This window comes from Notamacropus eugenii, chromosome 3 (genome assembly GCF_028372415.1).
Source record: "Notamacropus eugenii isolate mMacEug1 chromosome 3, mMacEug1.pri_v2, whole genome shotgun sequence".
Taxonomy (NCBI): domain Eukaryota; kingdom Metazoa; phylum Chordata; class Mammalia; order Diprotodontia; family Macropodidae; genus Notamacropus; species Notamacropus eugenii.
In genome coordinates, this window is record NC_092874.1 from 460,456,655 (window position 1) to 460,483,096 (window position 26,442).

At 41.4% G+C, this 26,442-nt stretch overlaps 1 long non-coding RNA gene across 2 annotated transcripts in view; it reads right to left on the reverse strand.

The window, feature by feature from the left end:
* Window positions 1–563: 563 nt before the first annotated feature.
* Window positions 564–26,442, reverse strand: part of LOC140497622 (uncharacterized) — a 32,764-nt gene continuing 6,885 nt past the window's right edge. For both annotated transcript variants that reach the window (XR_011964794.1, XR_011964793.1), the window contains exon 2: window positions 564–4,764. This is a non-coding gene — a long non-coding RNA (uncharacterized lncRNA). The remainder of the gene's footprint in view (window positions 4,765–26,442) is intronic.

Sequence of the window (26,442 nt, forward strand, 5' to 3'; positions counted from 1 at the left end):
AACTTTAGTATCAAGAAGTTGTTTGCAGCTTTTAAAAAGAGAAACAACTATTTTAAGAAGCAAAAGACAATAAAAGCTCTTCAGCCCACCTATAAATATTCAAACGGTTTTAGGGATCTACAGGAATAGATGTGTAGACATCCCTAGAGTGAAAAAAGGGTGATAGAGAGTAGAAGAAGGATCTGAGTTCTGTCGCTTCTTTCCCTGTGAGACCTTAGGTAAGTGACTTCACCTTGGGGTCTTGGTTTCCTCACCTGTAAAAAATGAGGACATTGGCCTAGATAACTTCCAAAGTCTCTTCTGGTTCAAAATCTATGGGGCTCTTACTGTGCTTCATTTCAAACTCATTTGCCCAGAAAAGAAAACACTTGAGAATGGAAGACCTGAAAAAAACTTAGCTACTTAGATGAGGAAAACAAGTACCCATTTATGGGGCTAATGCAATTAATGAAAATCTACATCCGTGTTTTAAGAATACCTGATGACATTTTTCCTATAATGAAGCTTTCAGTGTAATTATAAACATAATTATACCTGTTGATGAAATTCAGCTAAAACTAAAATCTTATGAAATGCAAACTTTATTTAAGCAAAGTCCCTTGGCCCTGGTACTGATCCATCTGCACAGACCAACTCAAAACAACTAAGAAAGCAGCCCATAATACTGACAAAAAGGGGTGTCTTGTGATGACATGTGGTTTATAAAAGGGTACTGCCCCTAACCTGAAGGTGTGGTATAGCCCAAAAATTCATTTCTGGATGGAGAGAGAATTCATTTCCCCACAGAAACAATGCTCCAACAAGTGGTCGGGATCCCACATTTGTCCATGAGGCCCACGGAAGCCACAGCAGAGCTGAACTGCACGTGAGGACGGGAGCGAAGCCAAGATGCCTCTTCCTTTCTGAAATGAAAAACTGGTTCAGAACAGCATTTTGAAGAGGGTGGACGTTTGTTTTGGGTACCTTCTTATACCATCCTCCTTTATACATCTCTCCCATCTCTTGGGCAGCGAGGCTGTGCCACAGTGCACAGAGCTCTGGGCCTGGAGTCAGGAAGACTCGTCTTCCTGAGTTCAAATCTGGCCTCAGACACTTCCTAGATGTGTGACCCTGGGCAAGTCATTTAACCCTGTTTGCCTCAGTTTCCTCATCTGTAAAATGAGCTGGAGAAGTAGATGGCAAAATACTTCAGTATCTTTGTGAGGAAAATGCCAAATGGGGTCACCAAGAGTTGAACATGGCTGAAAAAAAAGACTGAACGAGTATGCACTACCACCATAAAGTGGTTTGTACTCCAAAATCTCTGTCTCCCTTTATCCAAACTCCTGCCCCTTCCAGTGCTGCTCCCTAGGACAAACTGTCATTCCCTCAATATAGCAGAAATCAGGTGTTAGGAGGAAAACAACCAAATCAGACTTATTCATATTAATGTGTAAATGACTGATGGCCTCAATTCTTCCAGAGGCATTTGCATTTTTAAATAAGATGTTTATTATCCTAAGGATGTCTATTAATTCCTAACTGGTAGAATTTCATCCAGTGGCACAAGGTGAAATTAAAAAAACAAAATCAGGTAGTGTAAGACAAAGTATTTTGGAAGAGACCCCTGAGGTCATCTTGCCTGTAGTGGGCCCTGGGAAATTATTTCTCCTAAGCTGTTTCTGCGTTTTAAAACTCCATTTAAAAACTTTCCTTTTGTCTGCTTCTGAATCCAGTAACAGCTCCAGTGGAAGCAGAAGTGGGGGTGGTTCTCAACATGACATCCAGCAGTCTTTCCATCGTACTGGACTGGATCTTTGCCCGTATTCCTTCACCTCAGTTATCTTTTTAAAAAAAAAAAATGTTGCAACTCTAATTTGGTTTTATGATAACTTCTCATACTTCTTTCTGCTTTTAGAAATGAAAGTACATTAAAATGAATGAGGAGGAGGGGCTGTGTAGTAGTTGGATACTACCACCGATAGAAGTGGAGAGTCTCTGACAGCATGCCATGAAACAGAGGTCCAAACTGGGATTATGGGGATCTGGTCCTTAAAGATCTCCACGATCCCATCAGCTCTAAAATTCTATCACTGTGTGATCCACCCTCGGCCTTCTTAGATTTAAAAGACAAGAAACTTGAACCTTTCCATGGCCTGGGCTATCCCCCAACAGGGTCCCTCCAGGTCCTACATGACATGGCTTCAGCCTATCTCTTCCTATTCTTCCCTTCCTCCCCTTCCCGACACACCTTTCTTGTTCTTTTCTACTCAGCCTCTGTCCCATAAGTTCCCTGCATCGATTTCTTTCTGCTCTCGGCAGGGCCTGGCACAGTAGATCTCAATAAGAGCTTGTGCAGTGTTTCCCTACTTCTCTCTCCCTCATCCTCACCCACCTCCACACAATACCCAAATGCACATGGGCATGCAATGAACAGATTGCAGGGCAAGGACTCCTTCTAATTTGGCCTCTATACCTGCCCAGCACTGACCACAGTGATCTGCTCTTGTCCGTATTTGTGTAAGTTCATTGAAAGGCCTCCTTTGGGCATTTCTTTTTCAAAGCCCCGCTTCTTGATTCTGTCTCCTGGCAGCACCCTCCATTTTCCCTCATCTGTTTCTTCTGGATCTCTCTCACCTCCATGTCTCTGATCCAAAGGTCTCCCAGGCTCCCTCTTCATTGCTGACCTCTGTCACCTAAAGCTGGCACCATATCTCAAGGGCCTAGCTGTCTATTCTAAGGTCAAAGTGGAGAACTGACAACTTCCTTGTCACTTTCCCTTTTGTCACTGAAGTGAAACTCAAATTGTACCTTCTCTTTAAAAATGCTTCTAGAGTTTAGTTCCAGGAAAAAAAATTCTATTTTGTAGGTTCGTCTGTGCATGGTCTTCTCTGGGGTCCGACCTACAATGCTTAGAACGGTTCCCTTTTCAGTGTGGCTGCCAAGTCAAGGCCTGATTTCTGGTGGCCTGTGGGCCCTGCGTTGCCCACCTAGAGCAGCTGAGAGCATCCGCAACGTCTGCCCTTCCTTCGCATGGCCTCCGTTCCATTCCCCTTTTTAGCATTCTGCATTCTTTTAACCTATCAGCCCCCTCAAGTTCTTTGGGAAAGACTCAGAATAAACCATAAGCTCCAATCCCTCAAGAAAATGTTCACCCTCTCTGCCATTAACCAGAAACAATCTCCATGAAGTATCTTCAAACAAAGAAAAGAGAAATATTTAAAGGCAGAGAAATAGAAGCCTGCTCCAGCATCATGGATGTTTGAAGACTCCAGAGCGGTAACCTGACAGATTTTATCACTGCTTATACCTTGTCACCCTGCAAGCTCCTGGGAACCTTCTGAATAAATGCTATGTGTATATTATATATCCCAGGAAATATCATCCTGACATCCCAGATATCTCCCTTGCCACTATCTTGTCTGAAATTCCACCAAAGAAGATTCAGTGCTTTGGTTTCCTCTCCTATTATCCCTCTTTAAATGGTAATAATTTAGGGATAATATAATAAACTAATCCACACTAAAGTGTTAATGACTTATAGGATAAGTTTTCATCCCCAGAGTGTTGATGAAGGCACTGGGTACACAGGGATGAAAAGATAATGGATAGGGAATTGAAGCACCAGTTGACTTCACAATGTTGCCTGGGGCCACTGGCTCTGAAGCAGCCAATTCTTGATGAAAGGAAAAACCAGAAGAGTTTTAGTTCATCCATGATGACCAAGTGCTTTTGGCACCAAGCTAGGAACGTAGAGATCATCTCTGAATTCATCCTGTTCCACACTAGGTTAGCAAATTCTGGAGTATTCAATACTCTTGTATGAATGACAATAATTCACTTTGGATATCGTCTATTAAGGTGGACAAAATATTTTGCAGATGAAGAAGGGGAGGCTCTGAATGGTGACGTGACTTGTTCAGAGTCCCCCGACTAGTAAGTGAAGGAGCTGGCACTTCCACTCCCCAAATCTCATAGCAGTGCTCTCCACTTTACCATTGTTACTATTAGTGAAAAGTGATGGAGTCAATGGAAGGCTGAGCTCTGAATTGTCAGTGGGACTAATACAAGCAGCATCTTAACATTATTTTTGAAAACTGGGATGCTGGGCTAAAATAAATTCATAAATAAAAGAAACACTGCCTATTAGTAAAATTCAAATTCTACTAAGTGTTAGTGTCACTATATTTATTCAATTACCATATATGGTAATTACCCATAACTTTATAGTGACGTTAAAAATAAAAATCTTGATTGACTTATCAGTTGATCATCAGCTTTGTAGGTGGCTGAAGACTTCTGTTTCGATCTGAGGGGAAAAAATGACTAGCGCCATAAAGCTAATCAGAAATCTACAATCTTATTAGCTACCAGATGTTCCAAAATTAAAATAATTGCTCTGAAATGTCAAACTGTTAAAAGCACTTTACCAATTTTATACCAAATGCAATTTGATTTTTACAATTATCTTAATTGGATATATTTATAGTAAACTGAGAACTAGTTAATATTCAATGTGTATATCAAGCAACTCTCCTGGGGATTAAAATCATTGTATGTAATTGGCCACTAATGAGTTTTCACTTAATTTAAAAGGACTATTCAGATCAGTTTTTTCCTATGAAACCAAACAGTCAGAAACACAGATTTTTAAAAAGTAAGATTGTTATTTACAGAATCCCCTTTAACATTCAGCAGTTCACAAGCAATCATTCTTCACAAAGAAAACTAAAATCTCTGATTCACGCTTCTGCAAAGTCACTAGAAAGCCTGGAAGTTCCATTTCTGTAACACACAAAGGAAAAATGGAAGTAAAAGGTTATAATTAAAATCAACTTTTTTGGGGGGTGGGGGGATGCAAGAATTAATTAAGGTTGGGATTAAAAGTCTGAAGTGAGCAACTAAGATGGCTCTCATGCTAGAAACAGGACCTGCTGCAGAGAAAGGGAGAGAGAGAGAGAGAGAGAGAGGGAGGGAGGGAGGGAGAGGGAGAGAGAGAGAGAGAGAGAGAGAGAGAGAGAGAGAGAGAGAGAGATTTCAGTGCCACCAATGACGGCACCCCAGGGCCGATGCTGTCAGAATGCCAGACACATGGAAAACAGCTCTTTTACAGGGAATCCGCTCTACCTGGGTTTCTTTTTCTATAATCTGCAGAGGTTAAACACTAGAATGAAGTCACAGCTGCACTCTTTTTTCCTCCTGATAAACATCTAAATAGCAAGTCAGAAATAAATATACACACACACACACACATTTATACACCTGTGTGCACAAAGGTACATACGTGTGTATGTGAACACATATGTGTGTGTATATAATGTACAGACACATTACGTGTGTGTGTATATATGTATATGTACATATATCCCTCATAAATCTGTGTTTAAAATTCCTTGCCACAATTTGTATATGTATTTGTAATGATCTTTTCTATCAAGTTTATTTCTAGATCATTAAGAAACCAAATCAAACCAAACCCAAAACCCTAGGGTTTATTTTGCACACCAAATGCTATTCAATACTACTTAAAATCTTTCTTATAATCCTTAGAATTCCAGATAGTTTTTTTCTCCCCAGATTCCTAACCCCATACCATTCCCTCCACAACTCTCTTTTCTTTAAAAAAATAAAAATAAAAAAATGGCTCGACTTTCACTTTAGTGCTCAACTTTCTTGCCCCAAATCCAATAAAAATGCTATTTCCTTTAATCTCTCTGAACTGGGCTAAAATTTATTTAGATATATACATATCTCAGTACCCTAAAAACTTTACAGCTATGCAGTCACTGAAATCAAAGCACAAATTACGGGTCATCAACAAATAATACAGACTGCCATTTCCAAACAGACGCTCCTCCTGTGGATGGTGATCTCTCAGTGATGACCAGAGTTTGAGTGACGTATAAAACTGATGAGCCTCTTCTCTAGCCCAATTTCACTAGATTAGACCTCTTTTCTATGTTCGGCTGGAGCATCCCAGTCCTTTCTCCCAATGTCAAAAGGTCTCAGATGCAATGAAAGCCTTTCCAAGATAGGTTTCTGCCTCAGAGTAACTTACCTTTCACTAACCTGCTCACCTAGTTTATGGAAACACTACTTTTAGAGAATTGTTACAGTCGTTAGAAAAACAAATACTAAAAATAACCGTGAACTGATGTCCTTAGAAATGTGAGTGAAGAACTTTTCTTATTATGTGTCAATATGGAAAGGAGGGGAAGGGAATAAGATCCATTACTAAAAAACAAGGTAATTCAGGACTTTTAGTTATAGCTTTCGGTATACATATATTTATATATTTTAATACATAATAATATAGATAATAAATTTATAACATAAATATATAAATATAAGAGCTTCTCAATGTAAAACACTCCACTAACAAAACTGTACTTAATTAGTACTGAAAATACCTTAAATACTCTTCATTTCTGTATTATAGCCAGTTACAGGAGTAAAAAGGTACAAAAGGGAGAAAAGGAATGAAGGGAGAGTGGCAGACACACAGCTGGATGTTTTCAAATGCTCTCATGGACAAATAACTAACTTATTTTCAAATGCAGGATTGATTATACACTAATGACTTTTTTTAATGTTTTAAGGCAAACACTGTACATTTTGTTATAAATGTTTTAATCCTTAAAATTTGAAGGCACATGCATCTTGAATTTTTTTTTCCCTTCATTTTCAACATTCTGCTTCTGCAAAGTAGTTACTGTCTCATTTCATTTTACAGAGAAAATGGCCTATTTTCATGGATTAACAACCCTATCTTATGTCTTTTTATAATATTACTTGTCAAAGTCTTTGGAAGGCATATTGAAAATGCAGAACCACAGGCATGAATAAAACCATCTCTCGATCTTTATTTGCCCTCTCGGCTGGATGAAATTAAACTGATGGCTCAGGGGTTGAAGGTTCCTCATCCCTGACCGAGCATAGGAAAGAAAAAAAATCATATTGTACAGTTAAGTTGCTCCTGTTTCGCAGGAGCATATACTTTTAAAAGTATATGATTTGACAGTATCTACACACACATATAGCTGCATATGCACACATATGCTGGTCAGGAGCAAAGGCCTCAGCACACAAATGCCCTGAACGTTCCATATTCTTAAAGTCTCTAGGTGGTAACTTTACCTGCATATGAGTATAGCAACCCTCTGAGAGTTCCTTAGTGGGTAGACCATCTTTATAGATCTGAGCAACATTAATTATGTACAGGTTAACTGGCATGCCCAGGCATACAAAGTTAGCCAAAGGAATACAAATGAAGGACCTTCCTCTAATCAGCCATGTGTCAGGTGCTGTGCTAAGCTCTGGGGCTACAAAGGGAGGTAATGGAATTCTCAGGGAGCTCCCAGTCTAAGGAAGGTGACAACTTGTAAATACATACAAACCAGCTCTAGATAGGATATTTTACAAGACCCTAGAATGAAAGGGCTGAGAATGACTTCCTTCCCAACTGGTGGAACCAGGTGGGACTTGAAGGCCAGGAGGCAAAGATGAGAAAAAGGAGAATTCCGGCATGGGAGACAACCAGGGAAAACACCTGCGGTCTGGAGATGGAGGGGCTTGGTTGTTGGAGGCCAGTTGGAGACCCTGGATGGAAGAGTTTTGAGGCCTGGGAGAACATTTAGTCCATCCTGAGTTTTCTCTTCTTTTATGGTTTATTTTAAGAAGAAATAGATACCTCACATCAACCCAAGAGCAAATTTTGTTTTTGCCACTTTTACAATTCTTGGCTGTTGGCAAGTCACTTAACACCCTATGGGCCAAATGGACAAGATCACAGGGGCCTGACAGATGCCAAGGGCCCCAAAGTGTGACCAGAACCAAATTAAACTGTAATTGGGAAATAACTAACAAAATAAATAAAAATATAATAGGTGTAGATAATGTTAATGTGTGGTTTTCTAAGTCAGCTAGCTACCTGCAGGCATCATCTTTAAGGTTACACAGCCCCATTTCTATACCTATTTAACAGAGCTGGCCTCAGTGATTGCTAAGGAAGCTTCCAGCTCCCACCAAGTAGGTCTCCATCCAAAGTACTGATGAAAAAAAAAGTGTTAAGTTGAATTTGTCTCAGAGCAGACAACCAACACAGAGAGAGCCAGGCCTGGAATGGGGACCCCCTTGTCTTTCAGTGCAGCTGCCTTATTTAATATGTTTCCTTGGAAATGTGAAGTTTTTCTTCATTTGAACATTTTATCTCAAACAATCTTTTCACGGCTCCCATTTTAGCTGCGTTGTGTTTTGTTTTTAACTTCTTTCCATTCTATTCTTCTGGAGAACAAAGATGTTTAAAGATGCTAGACATAGAGCCATCTCAGGCTCGGCCTGATTTGGTCTGCTTTGTCCCACCTCTTTCCTCCTTATCCTTCTCCCCCAGACTCTCCCAAAATCAGCCACGAAGGAAATCCTAAATGGGGAACAGCCCGCTGCAGCAGTCCATCTGCAGAATCACTCTCTGCCTCTACTTTTCTTCCTTGTGGAAACCCAAGTGACCACGTGAAACAGCAGAGAACGAGAGAAAAGAGCCAACTGGCTGTTGGGGGTGGGGGAAGGGGAGGTCTTACATGGGCCAGGCCGTTCTAGGCTAAACTGGAGTCTGGCCTTAGTGCAAGGGCACCATGGGCAGCACCTCCTCCCAATGGGGTCTCAAAGAAATCTGGTCTCTCAAGTCAGGCTCCTTGTTCCCCTCCATAAACTTTCCTAAGGCCACCTAAAAACCACATTGCAAAAGTCCCTCTACCAATCCAGGGGGGTGGTGGCAAAGCCTCTTCAAACCTGGTCGAGTCTAAAGGTCCAGGCCCTCTCATTCCCCACGCTGCTTTCCCATTACCACTGAGATGCCATTTATCGATCAATCCTTCTCTTGTGGCAAAGCTCAGCAGAAAGCAGGCAAGTCAACGTGAGCAAGTCCCACATGCCAACCCAGTCCCCACTCTCATCCGACCAAACTTTACAATATTCACACTGAATTCGGGAATGATCCAGCAGGCCAATGATTCCCAACCATCCCAACTCCTGACTCCATAGATGACCAAACACCCTTCCACCACTGGTACAGTGCATAGAGTGGGTACTTAATGTGTGTCAAACTGAATTAAATAGTGTAATTATACAGTCATAGAGCTAGAAGAGTCATCTAGTCCAGCTCCCTTATTTGAAAGATAATTAACTCAAGCACCACATAGGAAGTAGCAAACCCGGGAACTCTGACTCCCAATTAAGGATTCTTTCCACACTCCCAAGCCACCAGGATCTACCCACTGGTAATGATGAGATCAAGCTGGCACATTAGGGGTACACTTGCAGATGAACACTCACCCACATTTTACAGCTTCTATAAACTGGCTAGGGAGAGATACACAGGATGATTTACATGAATTTTGGAGGAAAAGCTACAGTGTGGTGAATTGTATTTGGAGTCAGAGAACCTGAGTTCAAATCCCAGCTCAGCATCTTTTACCCATGTGACTTTGGGGAGGTCATTTAGGCTTTCTCTTCAGGCGCCAAATTTGAGATATGATGACACTGACTCATGATTACTCCAAGTGCTTCCAAAGCAGAAAGCCTCTTCTGCTAAGACGTGATCCCCTCTCCTTGCAGTTTTTTGGCGGGCCTAGGCCAATACCACTTTTAAAAAAGCAAATGAAAGGCTATGTGACTAAGAAAAAACCCAGTCCATCAGACTCCTTCCTTCTCAGTGGGGGCCTCTGCTTATCAGGAAGAAGGGAGGAGAAGATGCTAAAAACAGGTCCAATGCCAAGATATCTTTCAAATTTTCTCCAACAGGGCCCTGGGTTTGACAAAGCACCACAATGCCCTAAACTCTAAAATTTCATATAATTCTGTTTTCTTTACTAAGTGAAGAGGGATCCTGCCGGAATAAGGAGCAAGATCAGAGGATCCTAGATCTGACAAGACCTAGACCTCCAAGGCCATCTAGTTCAATTCCTTCTTCACTTAGAGAGGAAGAGGCTCCGGGAGATTAAGTGATCTGTCCACACAGGTAGCAAGCAGAGACGTGGATTTGAACCCCGGACCATTTGAAGAATCTATTTCTTCTTTATGTAACACAACAGGAGAAAGACCATTGAACTGGGACCAAGCTGTCTCAGCCTTTAAGAGCCCTCCTCCTCCATATGAAATAACACTTCCTAAGACCCTCCTACCCACAGGTTTCTCTCCCTTTTCTATATAACTTATGGTCTAAACCACTGTGCCCTGCACACAGTGGGTACCAACTAATCTTCATGGGTGCATTGATTAAATGAGCATAATTCAGCTTTACTACCCCCTTGGGAGCTCTATGTGGACTAATTAGGGAGAGCTTTCAAAAATAAATGTCATAAGAAAGTCTCTTCACTGAAATAGTAACACATAAAATTCTCCCTTTTCAGTTTTGGTTCAATACAGCTTCCAGGTGGCCATAATAATCATGTCCCCCAGAAAAGTTTGTTATTCCACTTATTAAAGACCCCTGCTTAATGCGTTATTAGAATTAAAGTATTTGCAACTGATTGTTATAACTAATTGTTGCCAAGAACAGACAAGCTACCCAAATACACATGAGAAACACCACCTAAAATCAGGCTTAATTTCGCATTACATTTACAGAAGGTCTTTTCACTTTACAAAAGAACTCCTCTGAATAATCGCCCCTGGTGGGTTTAAAAGTTTATTTATAAGGAGAAGAGAAAATTAAAGCTAAGGACCTCCACTAAATGAATATCAGTCACCAATGAGAAAATAATCCCATTCACAAAAAATCTAATTTACACCTAGTGTTTCAGGAATGCATCAATTACAGAAATTGAAGATTCTGTATAGCCTGTCCACACTTTTGCTGGTAGTAAGTTACACAGCAGTATCTTGAGATTTGGCTTCTATTTTCTCTGTTCTGTAGGTTTAGCCACATGGGACACCCTTGAGCTATGGTAGCATTTCTTGTAGCCAAACACTAAGACGCTTTCCCTGGGCTCCCTGAATATTTCCTGTGCTTTGTTAGCTAGCACACAACTCCCTACGATTTGAATGAGAAATGTAAAATCCTTTGTTTCTTCCTATTCTTTCCCTTTCAGTGACTCAGTTTCTGTATACTCAAGACTGTTGAATCCTGTTATAGTATGTGTATGGGATTTACTTGGTAATATTTAACATTTATCACATATGGTCATTTCTTTCACACAATCTGCACACTAACTTAATAATGTAAATATCCCAGCGGCTGTTCATTTAAATAATATCCAAAAAGTCTTTTTTCTCTACAGTCTTGTAAAAATGAACACTGATTTGGTGCCAATTAATTTTCATAGAATTAGAGTATATAAACACTTGGGCTTTCCTCCTCCCTTCAATAATAGTGTCTATACTCTTAGTGGGTTGGGAATTTTTTGCAGCAATTTAACTGTTAATTTCCACATGTCTTCCTCCATAATAGGAAACAAGGTTAATGCATACTCTTACTCAGCCTGAACATAGCCACATCAAGGATACAACACTCAAGGGTCAAGAAATGGACAGTTCTGGAAATCACTGAAACAAATGTGGGGCCTACTTTTCTTTTGAAATAGCTGTGGATATTCTAGGATATGGTGCAATACATATCTTATGGCAATTGATGGGGAATATGAAAACTCAAAGCACAACCTTTAATAATGCTGAAATCTATGCAAAATATTCTACAGTTTGATTTTCCATTTGGGGCAGAACTGAACTGCTGAATATCTTTGGAAAGAAGGTGGGAATGGATGTGTTGTTCTTAAGTGCCTTTTCCTGCCAAAATATTTCTCACTGATCACGTCACAGAAACATGAGGCAAATGGTGTGATCCAAAACAACAGGCAGCATACAGTGTATAAAAAGTTCTTCAAATTCATACTGGAGTTCTCATTTCTTCAAGTCTCTAAGACTGACTGTACTATTTTAAAAATAAAGGGAGACAGTCACATTAGTGTCAAACAGGATACTTAAGACATAAGTTACAAATAGAAAACACACTTTGTGGTTTCTGTATGCTGATCAGGATTATATATAGCATGATTAGATGCTATTTGCAAACTATATTATGGGACTTGTGTGCTTACCCAACAGGAGTTGGGTTTGTTTTTTTTAAGGCACATGACAGTTGTTTCCACAATTCAAACATTTTTCTGAATAAATTAGTTATAAATTGTTGCAACAAATAACAGATATGAGACAACACATGTACACACATATATCGCTTAATTCACATTTACAAGATTTTGTAAAGTCAAAAAGTTATTTTCACTAGGGCAAAAAACAATCTCATAGCATTGATTAAACATTAACAATCCTTGAAAACAGCTGGAGAATATGACTTCCTGACCCCTTATCTCTCATCTACAATGTTGGCTCTATACAGACCCACAACCGATTGGAAATCGAGGTTTGCAGCCTGAACCCCTGGCTAAGGATGGCACTGCTTTCCAAATACCTTCCTGTTCATTCCTTTCTCCAGTGATGCAATTTGACCTACATTTTCAATGCCCACTGAAACAGAAAGTGGGAGAGGGAGAGGAGAGAGGCTTTTCCCCCCTCTTCTCCCACCCTCTGATTAACTAGGACAGCAAATGCAGCTGAAGAGATTGCTACTGTGCAGAAGCACAGGAAAAAATCATGCCAATAGGAAATTCCACAGGAGGGCATTTGGAAACACAGCGTTCTTGTGACCCTGTGAACAAACTGTCAGGACTTCACAAATGGAGCTGCATGTCATGCCAGATACAGTTTTATACAGTATATGTTCAGAACTGCAGGGGGCCATCTTTTTTTTTTTTTTGACCCAGACTTCTCATTATGAAGGATGCTTCAACTTGAATTACAAACATTTGTCCTTGCCACCATGCTAAGAAGGTTAGTTAGAACCTTTCTCTTGTTTAATCTGTTTAAATTCTATAACAACCACAGCAACCATACACGATGACTCTGCTTAACTTTTAAAAACAACTCTCTGTCGATGCCTTAAATCCTACGGGAGGAGTTTTCTGGTTACCATAACTTTATCAGGTTTGTTATCCTGCAGAGATTCATTATGATGAATGTGAATTTATCGTTCATTAGGTGTCTTTTCATGACATAACCTCAAGATCTCAGGAACATTAGAATTTCTTATATTTTTCATCTATAGAAATAATTTATGTACTTGCTAACAAATATACTTGATAATATGTAATACCAGTTCCCTCTTAAGCCCCACCAATCAGATCATAATTACTTATTTGAGCTGAACTAGAAAACAGTCTCCAAAACAGTGGATAATCTTAAAATATTTATATTTGCTTCTGGAATACTAAATAAAAGGAAAATTCTTTGAAGACAGAGGGACTATATAATTTTTGTGTTTGTGTACTCTTCATAGTAGGGATGTAATAGGTGTTGAATTGAAGAATGATTTTTAGAGCAGTTTTGCCTTCCTAATTGTGCTTTTATTAGCTAATGTGAAAGAAATGGCTCTGTGGTATTGTAGATAGAAGGGCAGCTTTAGAATAAGGAAGATCTCTTTATCATGTGAGTCAACAGGCATTTATTTATTAAATGCTCGGTGCCAATAAGCTCATGTACTAAGAGGGGGAAAAAACTCAACTAAAAAAAAATCTCCCCAAAATGAAAACCCGTCCCTGCCCCGTACGAGCTTACATTTTAATGGCAGAGACAATAAATACACACAAGAGAAATCAACAAGGCAGAATTTAATCTGAGAAGGGAAGGCCCTAGCAGGTGAGGGATTGGACAGGCCTCCCACAGAAGGCAGGATCTGAGTTAAGTCCAGAAGGAAGTCAAGGTAACTTAAGAGGTGGAGGGGAAGGGGCTGAGTATTCTGTAAGGGCAAAGGTATGGAGATGCATCAAAGAGGGCCACTAGCTCTCTGGCCCCACACCCATAGGATCTGCCTCAGCATGTAGGAAGCGAGGTCGGGGACTGCAGAGTCAGACAGAGGTCCTGGGACACACATGGAACTCTGCACCCCTGGCCAGGTGGCTTAAGCTCTTAGGCCCATTCTCCAAGACACCCTATTTCGTGAGAGCCGAGGGTCTGCAGTGATGGAGGAGATTCCCTCCTATGGCTACTCTCTATGTCGCTAAAGTCCTGAGCCCAGTCCCCATCTCCTAAACATCAGTTGTTATCAACCCCCCCAATCACTAAGCCCCCAACCACTAGTGTGCTTTCTCTCCTTAAATGACCTTCTGCTTGTGGGAACTAGGGGTGGTTCTGCATCACTCCAGTGTTTTCTGACATTGAGTCCCTGATGTCTCACACTCAGCAGAGCTCCACAAACAGCAGAGCTGAAATCCAATCCCTTCATTTTACAGAGAAGGAAACTGAGGCCAAGAGAGGTATTCCACAGTGATAGCAGAAGGAAGCACTAGGTTTGAAACCCCAGACCTAGGGCTATAAACCCAGGGTTCTTTCCACAGAGCTTCTTCTGCAAAACGGGAGTGGAGAATGTTGTACAAAGCTCCTGACATGTAAGGGATCCTGAGGCCTGAGGAAAAATTGCAGACCTCAGAGACAGCCATTTCTATAGTGTTGGGGTAGAGAAGAAGCTTCAAGGGTGGGAGGAGCTGGTGGGCCAGAAGTGGAAGATGTGGAGGTGGGGAGTAAAAGGAAAGGGGGCACAAGTATCAGGTAACAGCTGAGGGAGGAGAGAACAAAATCAGAGCTGGCTTATCTAATTTTTTAAAAGAAAAGGGAGTCCTAGAGAATCAATTGAAAAACTACTTGAATTAACAACTTTTAGCAAAGTTGCAGGATAGAAAATAAACCCACATAAATCCTTTGCATTTCTACATACTACCAACAAAACCCAACAGCAAGAGACAGAAAAAGAAATTCCATTTAAAATAAGTGTATACAATATAAAATACTTGGGAGTCTACCTGCCCAGGGATTATATAAACACAATGACAAAACAATTTTCACATAAAGACAAATCTAAACAAGTGGAGAAATATTAATTGCTCATGGGTAGGCTGAGCCAATATAACAAAAATGACAATTCTACCAAAGTTAATTTGCTTATTTAGTGTCATGCCAATCAAAGTACCAAAGAATTATTTTTTTGGACTAGAAAAAATAGTAACAAAATTCATCTGGAAGAACAAAAGGTCAAGAATATCAAGGAAATCAATTAAAAACAAGTTAAGGAAGGCAGCCTAATTGTTCCAGATTTCAAACTCTATCACAAGGCACTCATCATCAAAATCATCTGGTGCTGGCTAACAGAGTGGTGGATCAGTGGAACATGTTAGGTACACATTACAAAACAGGAAATGACCACAGTAATCTAGTGTTTGATAAACCCAAAGATGAAAGCTTTTGGGATAAGAAGACACTATTTGACAAAAATTACTGGGAAAACTGGAACACAGTTTGGCAGAAACTAGGTGTAGGCCAACATATCACACCATATACAAAGATAAAATCAAAATAGATAAATGATTTATCCATAAAGGGTAATATCATAAGTAAATTAAGTGAGTGTAGAAAAATGTACCTGTCAGATCTATGGATAAGGGAAGAGTTTATGACCAAACAAGAGCTAGAGAGTATTACAGGAAATGAAATAGATAATTTTGATAAAGCTTTTCATAAACAAAACTAATGCAGCCAAAATGAGAAAACAGAAAACCAGAAAAAAAAATTAACAGCAAGTTTCTCTGATAAAGGCCTCATTTCTCAAAAAATATAGGGAACTGAGCCAAATTTATAAAAAATAAGAGCCACTACTCAGTTGATAAATGATCAAAATATATGAACAGGCAATTTTCTGAAGAAATCAAAGCTATCAATAGTCACATGAAAAAATGCTCTAAATCACTACTGATTAGAAGAGTGCAAATTTAAACAACTATGAGATACCACCAGATTGGGTAACATGACAGGAATGGAAAATAACAAATGCTGGAGGGGATGTGGAAAAATTGTTACACTAATGCACTGTTCGTGGAGTTGTAAAACAGTTCAACTGTTCTGGAGAACAATTCAGAACTATGCCCAATTTGGGACTATGGCTATAAAACTGTATACCACTTGACCCAGAAATACCACTATTCAGTGTGTATCCCAAAGAAATTAAAGAAAAGGGAAAAGGAACTATGTGTGCAAAGATATTTATAATAGCTCTTTTTTGTGGTGACAAAGAATTAGACACTGAGGGAATGCCTATCAATTGCAGAATGGTTGAACAAGTTGTGGTATATGATTGTGAGGGGATGCTTTTGTGCTATGAGAAATGAAGAGTAGGATGGTTTCAGACAACATGGCAGTACCTATACAAACTCATGTGAGTAAAGTGAGCTGAACCAGATCATTGTACGCAGCAACAGTAGTGTTGCAATGGTGATCAACTGAAAGACTTAGCTGTTGTGATAAAAAGACAAAATGGCTCATGACAAAAAAGGCTACCTACCTCTTGAGAGAGAACTGATGAATTCTGAATACAGACTGAAGCACACTTTTTTAAAACTTTCTTTAGTTTGACTGTTTTCTTCTGTTGTTGCTTAGTCATCTTTCAGTCGTGTCTGACTCTTTGAGACCCCATTTGGGGTTTTCTTGGCAAAGGCATGGGAAATTGGTTTGCCATTTCCTTCTCTAGTTGATTTTACAGATCAGTAAAATGAGGCAAATGAGGTTAAGTGACTTGTCCAGGGTCACACAGCTAGTAGGTGCCTGAGGCCAACTTTGAACTCAGGAAGATGAGTCTCCTGGACTCCAGGTCTGGTACTCTGTGCACTATGGCACCACCTGGCTGCCCCTGTTTTCTTTTTCATCATGGCTAATATGGAAAGTACGCTTTGCATGTTTCCCATAACCTTACATATGGTTATCAAATGGCTTGCTTTCTCAAAGGGGGGATGGAGCAGGAGGGAGGGAGAGAATTTAGAACTCAACATTTTAAAAAACTTATTAAGAATTTTTTTACATGTAATATGGAAATATCTAATGAAATAAATTAAAATGATTTTAAAACTTAAAGGAAAGGGGAGACCTAAGAATTGTTTGTAGGCCCAGAAAAAGGAACCAGCAAAGAGAGATCACAGAGAAGGGGCAGAGAATGACCGAGGCCCAAGGTCCAGAAGGCATTATGATGGGATGGGAGCAAGAGTTCAAGAAGGTAACATCTATCACTTCCCTTCCCTCCTCCATCTATTCTCTTTTCTAGCCCTTCACGTTGCTTACTGTCCCTTTCCTCTCATCTTTAGATTAATTCAGCAGACATTTAAGTGCTTCTTCCATGCCAGATCCATGTTGTGGACAGTCCAGCTGACTCTCACCTGTCTTTTATTTACAGTATTCCCAAGACCTGGCATGCCCAGCCTGGCATCAATGTGGTTTCCAATATTGAGCTTCATGGGTCTCACATGTGTCTGAAGATTTGCCTTTGGCCTATGGCCATGAATTGGTGATTAGTTTCTTTTCTCTCCTTATAGACAGGCTAGAGCTGCATTAGACCCATTTACTGATCAGCAGGCTCATTTCAACTCCACCTCACATGGCCTCTCCCATGCTTTCCTTTGGTCCAATCTCCATCTAAAAGTTGGCTATCACTACCTCTCTAATGGTGTCCAATATTCTATCTGCTCCTGTCTCCTCCAGAAGCTTGCCTCATCTATCACCTGCCTACAAACATGCCCTTTCTAAAATAACGTTCATCTGACCCTGCCTTTCACAGTCAAATTCTTAGACTGCTTGCTTTCCCTCCTGCACCTTCCACTCACTTCTTAGCCCCTGGTAATCTGACTTGAGACATCACCACTTAAACCAAACTGTTCTCTCCAACCTTATCAATTGGTCTTTTCTTGGTCTGTACCTTCCTTGACCCCCTTTAGCTTTTAACATTGTTGATGACACCATCTTTTCTGGATGGCTCTTCTCTACCTGTTTCTATGACATCACCTTCTGCTTGTCCTCCTGCCACCTAACCACTCCTGGAGTTGCTTGAGACTCATCCATTTCCAGCCTCTTAACTCAAAGTATTGCCCAAGGAGCAGCCCTGACCCTCTTCTGTCTCCTATCTCCATAGTCAATGGTATGCTGATAAATGTTTAACAATTGACTATCTAAAATGGAAAAAACTCTTTTATGATACACTTTTAAGTTTAATCTGCCTATTAACACTTTTTCCATCACTTTCTTAAGTCTGGACAATCAACAAGAGAATAAATTAAGCCCTGATCTGCAGCTTGCTGATTTCTGAAAGCGTAAATGTTCACACTGAAAATTTAACTATCTGCCTTACTAGGAGATGCTTCCAGCTCTCCCTAGTCTATATCCCATCTCTCTTGGTGATATTCTCAGATCCTGAAAGTTCTATTATAGCTAGTACTACTATCCTGGGTTCTCTGATCCCCACATCTAGACTGGTTACCTTGGGTGCCCACTACCTCAAAGATCAGGCTCTAGTCAGTGTTTACTTTTTGGTCATTGGCCTACCAGCTACCACGCCAATGCATGTACCTCCTCCCTCCCCCAAACACACACACACAGACACACAGACACACACACACCCTTCCACTTTTAGAAGCATCAGGTGTATCATTGATCCTGGAAAGATATGTCAGTCTACTCTCTTATGGCTCCACTCACCAACCCAATAACTTTCCAGAGCAAACTATCCCTCCCTTGCTCCCACTCCCCTCTCTAACTGTGGTCTCACCCATTAGAATACACTATTTGAGAATACCCCAGCACTTAACAAAGTGCTTGGCATACAGTAAGTACTTAATTGATCATTCCTTCATTCTATATCTCCATCTTTAATGCTTTCATGAACTCTAGGTTAATTCAGCAAGCATTTAATAAGCATCTGCTATGCCTCAGGAGCCTTTCCTCCTGAAAGTCCATCTGAAACTCAGCATATGAAGAGCAAAACTGCCTTTTCCTCCAAATTCTTCCCCCTTCCTGACTTTCCTATTTCTGTTGAGGGTACCACCACCCTTCCAGTCTGGCCAACTTCATAACTTCAGGGTCCTCATCCAGTCTTCCCTTCGCTCCCCCAAATCCAATCTGACGCCTCTATCATATCTCTCCCTTATATCTTCACCATGGCCCTACATCATTTGCACCCCCACAGGAAGCCTGGACCCCCTGGCTACCTTTTCACCTAATCCAGCCTCCATGTGACAACCCTCCAAATACTTATAGCAGGCACTTCTACCACCTCCCCTTATCTTCTTTTACTTAGGCTCAACACCCCTGGTCCCTTCAACCCATGCTCACTGAGCATGAAATGGAGGCCTTTCCCCAACCTAGCTTCTCCAGCTTCCCAGAGTCCTTTAGAAGCGAACAAAATATTCCAAATGTCTCCCAAAGACAGAATGGAGTAGCACTTTCACCTCCTTTTCCTGGAAGCTAGGATTCCAGACTGCATTAGCATTTTTGGCTGCCACATCGAAGTTGACTTGTACTGAATTCAATTTAACAAGTATTCATTGAGGGCCCAGCCCTGGGTGTAACAGCTGAGGGGATGAGGGCCGGAGCTAGCAAGGTTGTGGGATGATTGCTGAGAAGTGGATAGATATGGCAGATGTGGTGGGGTTGAATAGACCATACTTAAGAACCAATCAGATGGGAAGAATGGTGAGGAATAATTGAGGATAACTCTGAAAATGAGAACCTAGTAACTGGAAGGATAATAGACCACTCAGAAGAAAGAGGGAAGTTGGGGAAAGAGTTGGGTTTTGGAGGGATTAGAGAGGAAGCGACAGTAGATCTTTTTGTTAGCAAACATGTTGAGTTTGAAAAGCCTACAGGACATTTTTGTCGAGATATTCAGCGGGCAAATGGTGCTACAGATATGGGACTGCCCTCAAAAGAGCAATGAGGACTCAAGATGATCCTCATCTACACAGAGATAAGCCCTAGAGCCCAGGACAGGAACGTAGTTGGAGATTAAAAATGTTTGTCCAATTGAGCTGAACCTATGGGACTTTCTATGGGGATATTAGCATATGTGTATGTGTGTGTGTGTGTGTGTGTGTGTGTGTGTGTGTGTGTGTGTATGAAACCTTTCTTCCCAGAAATGACAACATCAGGGTAAGACCTTATACTCTCTTATTGGTGTCTCTCTCTCCAGATCTTCCATTCCCACTGCACATCCCTGTGAAGCCATGCTTAAAGGCATATTCTAAGAGTGTATGTAGTTTAGGGTTATGAATTAGCCACCAACTTTATCAAAGTCATGTTAACGCGTACCCATAAAAGAGGAGTTCTTCCCTTGTCAAGGCAATTTTATACTCAGAAGTTCTCCTGTGGTATCTCTGGGCATACCTACTCCTCTCAATTCCTTTACCATCCTTTCTCCTTTCCTTGCATGCTCTTCACTCCTGAGGCATTTCCTTAGAAGAGTCTCCTCCATCAATACCACAACTTAGTTTTCTATACCCAGAAATCCTAGATCATCTACCCCCAGAGCAACCTTTTCCAGTTTCTGCTCCAGATAAACAATTTTCTAGCTTTCTGTTTCATTTCTCTAATTCTTGTCCCAGCCACACACAATACCACTTGTCATTCCCACTACTGCTGATACCCTTCTACCCTTTCTGGCTCATCACAAATTAGTATTCATAAGTATCTATGTATTAAGCACATGTGATTAATTCTTATCTGAACTACAAAAGGGACTGAAATGAAGCAGATATACAACAACTAGGAAAGGGAGTCATTCAGCACATAGAGGGAATCCAGGCAAATCCTACCTACCGTAAAGAGGTTTCAAATGCTGCTTTAAAAAGAAACTAACAGCTGATCCCTATAATAATAACTGACATTTCTTAGCATACTAGAGGCTTACAAAAGTGTTCTTCTTTACATGCAGCATCTCATTTGAGTATCTTAGATGAGGAAACCAAGGCTTGATGGAAAAAATGATAGATCAGTTTAGGTCTGACTAACAACAAAACACCCCAAGTGAAGGTCTCTCAGTGATTTCCAGCCTTTCCGAGAACCAATCAAATCCCTAGTTAAAATACTTAACTACTTTGATAAGTGAGACAAATATCTAGCATTATTGATATTAAGATGATGTAACTGAACCTCTGACAGGGGGTCACAGCTTCCCATTTTTCTAGTAATGATGATGGATTTGGACTGGGCTATCCAGACTCACTCAATTCCCACTGTGATTAATGCCTGCATCTGCAAGATGGCTAGGACAGGAGAGGTGGTTTTTCTTTGTGCAAAACTAATTGGCCCCTACTAGGACTGGAGGCTATATTTTTTCCAAAGCTGTCTAGTAGGATGACATCTTACCCCTTTCTACCACATCTTTTTTTAATGTATGTCTAAGGTAAGAGAGTGCTTTGACATCTAAAAACATGGTGACAGCACCAAAAGTGTGTCTAAGAAATTTTTTAAACGCGTCATCCAACTTTAACATTCTTCTACATGAGATCACTCAGGTTGATAAGGAAATGGTCAAAATGAATTCAGTTAATGAATCATTCAAATGTCCTCTCCATCCCTACTGATGTTACCGATAGTGTTATTTGCTGCTCTACCCCATAACTGTGATTTGCTTCCTTTTCTGGGGTGGGTGGGTGAGAAGGCAATGGAGGCTATCACACAGCTAGTGAGTAAATGTGAGGCCGCATATGAACTCGGGTCCCTTTGACTCCAGGGCCACTGCTCTATCCACTGTGCTACCTAGACGCCCCCCCAATAGCTGATGTTCATATCAGTGGCCTGAAGGGTAGGCCAGGCACAGAACAAGTCAAATCCAGCCTCTTAAAGCTGCTGTCATGATTACACACTTCTCACCTAAGTGATCCAACTGTGGTCTCTGGAAATCAGCCATCTCTCTCCCTTGCATGTGTGCAGTCACTATCCTGATTATTCAGAAAGATAGAGCTTCACTGAGTAATTCATTCCCACTCTGCACCACATGGAGCCACTTGAGATTAGCAAGCCTAGATGACAACTTCTAAACTGGCGTGCACGTGATACTTCCTGGAGAAGGCACTTACAATCCTGCACACAGCAGCCTGTTAAACGTTGAAAAGAAAACCGGGAGAGAGGCCACTTTCTCCTAATGCACTGCAGCTTTCCTCTCCCAGGCAGCTACGACTCCAAGTCAGCACTAAACCAACAAGTCTCATCTCTGCAAGGGAAATGAAGGCTAGCTTTTGCTCCTCTCTCTTTTCACTTCTCTTTCCTGGTTTCTTATAGATGATGATCAGCTCAGGAGGGGAGGGAGGCAGGCAAGGAGGGAATGAGCATTTGTACGGCGACTGCTATGTGCCAGATACTGTGCTGGGCTTTGCACAAATACTATCTTAATTTGAATTATGTTGATCTTCACAACAACCCTAGACAGTGGGTGCTATAATTATCCTCAATTTAGTTATGGAAACTGTGGCAAAAAGAGGTTAAGTGATGTGCCCAGGATGGTCACACAACTAGTGAACCTGTGAGGCCAGATTAGAAATCAAGTCTTCCTAACCCCAGGCCCAGCCCTCCATCCACTGGTGCCATTGGCTACCCCACTAATGGCCAAAGAGGCAGAAATAAGAGTAAGTCCTCAGGTATCACCACCCAACTACCTAGGATTGATCCTTCTTTCCTTATATTGCTCCAGGATAATCTTTCTACTGAGCTAAGACAACAGATGAAGAGGATGAAACAGATGAAACCTGGGTTGCAGGTTTGTCTGCCTCTTCTCAACAGACTGGACCAGATTAACCCTTTTCCTTTACCCCCCAAGGTAGGCTTAGATCATAATCTGCTTTGAGCTCCTTTTCCCAAGCTCTCAGTGGTGCCACTGCAACAGGCCTCATGGGGCAGGTGTTACTTGGAGTCACCTGGGAAGTGCCTTTGTGTGCCATTCATCTGGAGGGCAGAATGTTGTCTAACGTTCTCTTCCCTTGCCTCCTCCCCACCCCCACCCTGCTCTCTGCCACTGTCTCTGCATCTCTGTCTCTCTCTTTTGTGTGACTGTATGACAGCATACATGTATAATCTCTGTGTGTACACGGCTCCTTGATTAGGAGCTGCAATGAGGAATTTTACAGAGCTAATTGCTAACGCCTGCATCTTCTGTCAATAAGTAGGGTATGCCAAATATATCTGCAACTTGCAGGCATTCTAGAGTCGCCTGCTAAAATCACAAAGGAGCACCGAGATAAAGAAAAGGAGGCAGATTCTGCAGATTACAGACAATGTGCTCTATGACGGCTTATTGAACGTTATTCAAATTCCAAGCTAGATCTCTTCTCACACCTTCCTGCAGAACTTCTTCTGGGAAGTGGGAAGTCATCAGCAAGCCAGGGCCAGGAATCTGCCTGAAATAAAAGCTGTTCCCATTTTGTTACCTCCTGCTGCCATTCACATCATTATTCTAATGTCCAGTTTTCAAGCACCAAGACTCTTCTCATTCTCTGACCAAATTAGACAATCTAGGCTTTGAGTTTGTCTGGATGACACAAATTTTAATATTTCTTGAAATTCCAAGTCCAATTCTATCTTCACAAGCTTCATTTATGCTAAGATTTTTCAAAGTGTAGATCTATAATATTCTGTTTTCATTATTAAGTATAGTGTTGCTGTAAGGATCAAATGAGATAGCACATGGAAAAGTGCTTTATAAACCTTCCACTGCTAAATAAATGTCAGTTATTAAAACAGCAATTACTATGTCATTCAAGGCTTAAAAAATGAATGCTTGGACTTTTAAATCTCTTGCTACACATGATAGCTTTGGGCTGAATTTTTTAGACTCTTTAAAATGAAAATTCATCTTTTTCAAATAAAATTACATCTCATAAAAATAAAGGACAGAATGGTTTCCTTTCGTATAACACTGTCTCGAAGATATCAGATGCAGTTATATGCCTCAGTCACTGCAGATAAAACAGACCTGTGTTCCTTCTACTCCACATAGTAGCAGATAAAAATTTTCCACTGTCCCTATAACTGATTAATACCTGACCCCAGATCTATGGAAAGCATGACAACGGTTCTTGGCTGTTAGCTGCAGAAATGTAGGAATGATACACACAGAGACCTCCTAACCACAACGCACTAAGAATGGTCTGTTTCCACATTTCTCATTCTTAAGCTTTAAAGACAGTATCTGAAGATGGGATCATAGATTCACAGCAAAAGTCTTATTTCATTATCGATGACGGATAAATATAAATCATTGTCTTACATTGAAAAATCTTAATAGCGAACCTTTAAAATCATAAACATCTTTACCAGCTTCAAGAAGTTAGTGAATATAAACAAGTGATTCATGTGAAATCGCCTGAATGTAACTGAGGTGAAGACTCTTTCTTCTGACAGACATCCAGATGAAATATAGTTATGGCTCCCAGGGCAAAAACAACAATAACATTAGCACTTATAGAGCACTTTAAAGTGTGCACATGCTCCACATATATCATGCCATTAAATCATCACAACATCCCTGGGAGGCAGTGTTATTATTCCCATTTTACAGATGAGGAAAGAGAAGTGGATGAAAGTTAAATGACCTGCATGATGTAGGATTCAAACTCAGGTCTTCCTACTTCCAAGTCCATCCCTCTACAACCCCCCTCCCTACACCCTCCTGCCTGCAATAACTAGCTACGAGAAAGAACTCTAAATTGTACCTATCAGGGCCCACCTGGTTCAGTACAAACCTAAGGAGACACCACAGCGAAACTCAAGCGTCTATATGCTTTGACCTAATTAGCATAACCACATCTTATTCAGGGCACAGTGCAATGACCCCGACAGCTGTGGGGAACTGTAACAAGACATTAGATTGTTAGTTTGGAAGGGTTCAACTTAATGTGAGGAAGAGGTAAAGCACAAAAGGCTGTCAGTTACCACGATCAGTGTGATACACCAAGGAGGCCTACACAGACAAGTTAGGCTCCAACAGACAGTCCTTTCTGGCCATCTTTGGCCTTCTCAAACTGCCAGTGCCCTTCATGGACGCTCCAAGCCCCTGCCAGGACTGTGCTGTTCTCGCAGCCAACACATCATTTCCCATCATCCTCCTACCAGAGGTCTCCTATGCCTGGCATGATCTCCCTCATCTTCCCAGCCTCTCCACACTCCTGGCCTTCTTTCAAGATTCAGCTCAGGTGCTGGGTCAGTGGGTCGGGGGTAGGCCTCCTCAGCAGAACCTTGCCCTGGAGGTTATCTTCTATCTCCTCTGTATGTATTTTATATACGGTGTCCCAAAAGCTGTTAAATTTTAATAGCTTAGAACTGCTCTAAGGCTTTGGGGACAGCCTATATTCCTTGCCAATTCACCCCCTTCACCCCTGTTCTCAGGGCAGAGCAGCCTGCTGAGCTGAACTGAAGTAGCACGTTGTCATGAGGGAGAGACAGGAAGTTGACTGAAACTGTAGCCTCAGATCATGTGGAGAAAGCCCAGAAGCCCGGGGGCCCCTGCACCCATCATCCAGAGAATCATCCCAGTGGAGACTCAGCCTGGCAACTCAGCAGACACAGCCACCTAAGACTCAGAAAGAAAGTTCTTTACACCAAAGTCCTGGCATTGCCAAATGGTTCAATGTCCAAAGCACAGAGGGCTTTTAAAGTGGACATAACATGGCCTAGGATGCCCTGCAGCCTGAGGCTCTCCAGCAGGAGAGGGGAGGGCAGGGCAAGTATCTCGCTTTTCTGTTTGAATCCCTGGGGTAACTTAGCACACCAAGTACTTAATAAGTGCTCACTGGCTTGACTCTCAAATTAGACATTATGGGATTTTTGTTTTTCAAGGAGGGGCCTGGGTGAAGGCAGTGGGTAATTATCTACCTGATGCCTGGTTACCTCCAAAAGCATAATCACAGCCTTGCCTCTTTTATCTAAACCTTTCAGTCTGGGGCCTGGAGACTGGATATAAGGAGAAAGGCAGTGTACAGTGGTGTACAAGAGCCCGGAGACCTGCGTTCTAGTAGGACCTCGGTTGCCTTGGTGTGCAATGGAAGAATCTAGGTGAACTGAGAGTCACAGCAGCTGGATTCAAATTCAGCTTACTGCCTGTGTGACTTTGGGCCTGCTTCCTCCCCTGGAAAAAGACTGGGCAGGCCTAGATGACGGCTTTAAGTTCACCATCTTAAGATCCTACTCACCCTGTAACCCCAAGCAAGTCAAAGTCACTTAGCTCATTTTCAGTTTCCTCAGAGATAAAAAAGAGATACCCACATTCCTGGCCTCGATTCTCTTGTTAGGGATAAGTGTGTGGGAACTTCGGTGAGAGCTATAAAGCACCATCTAAAGGTAAATGCTTAGTGTTATTTCAAAACAGGGGAGGGACAGGCTGAAAGAAACAACAGGAGAGTAGGAGCCAGAGGAAGGAAGAACAGTGCGGGAGCGGAAAGCTGGGAACCTACAAGGGGCCCTGGGTTGGCCACCCAACGAGTGGGGAGACCTTGAACCAGCTGTGGGGTCAGGTCTCACCTTCTCTCATTCTAATAACAAAGGGCAGACAGGACCCTC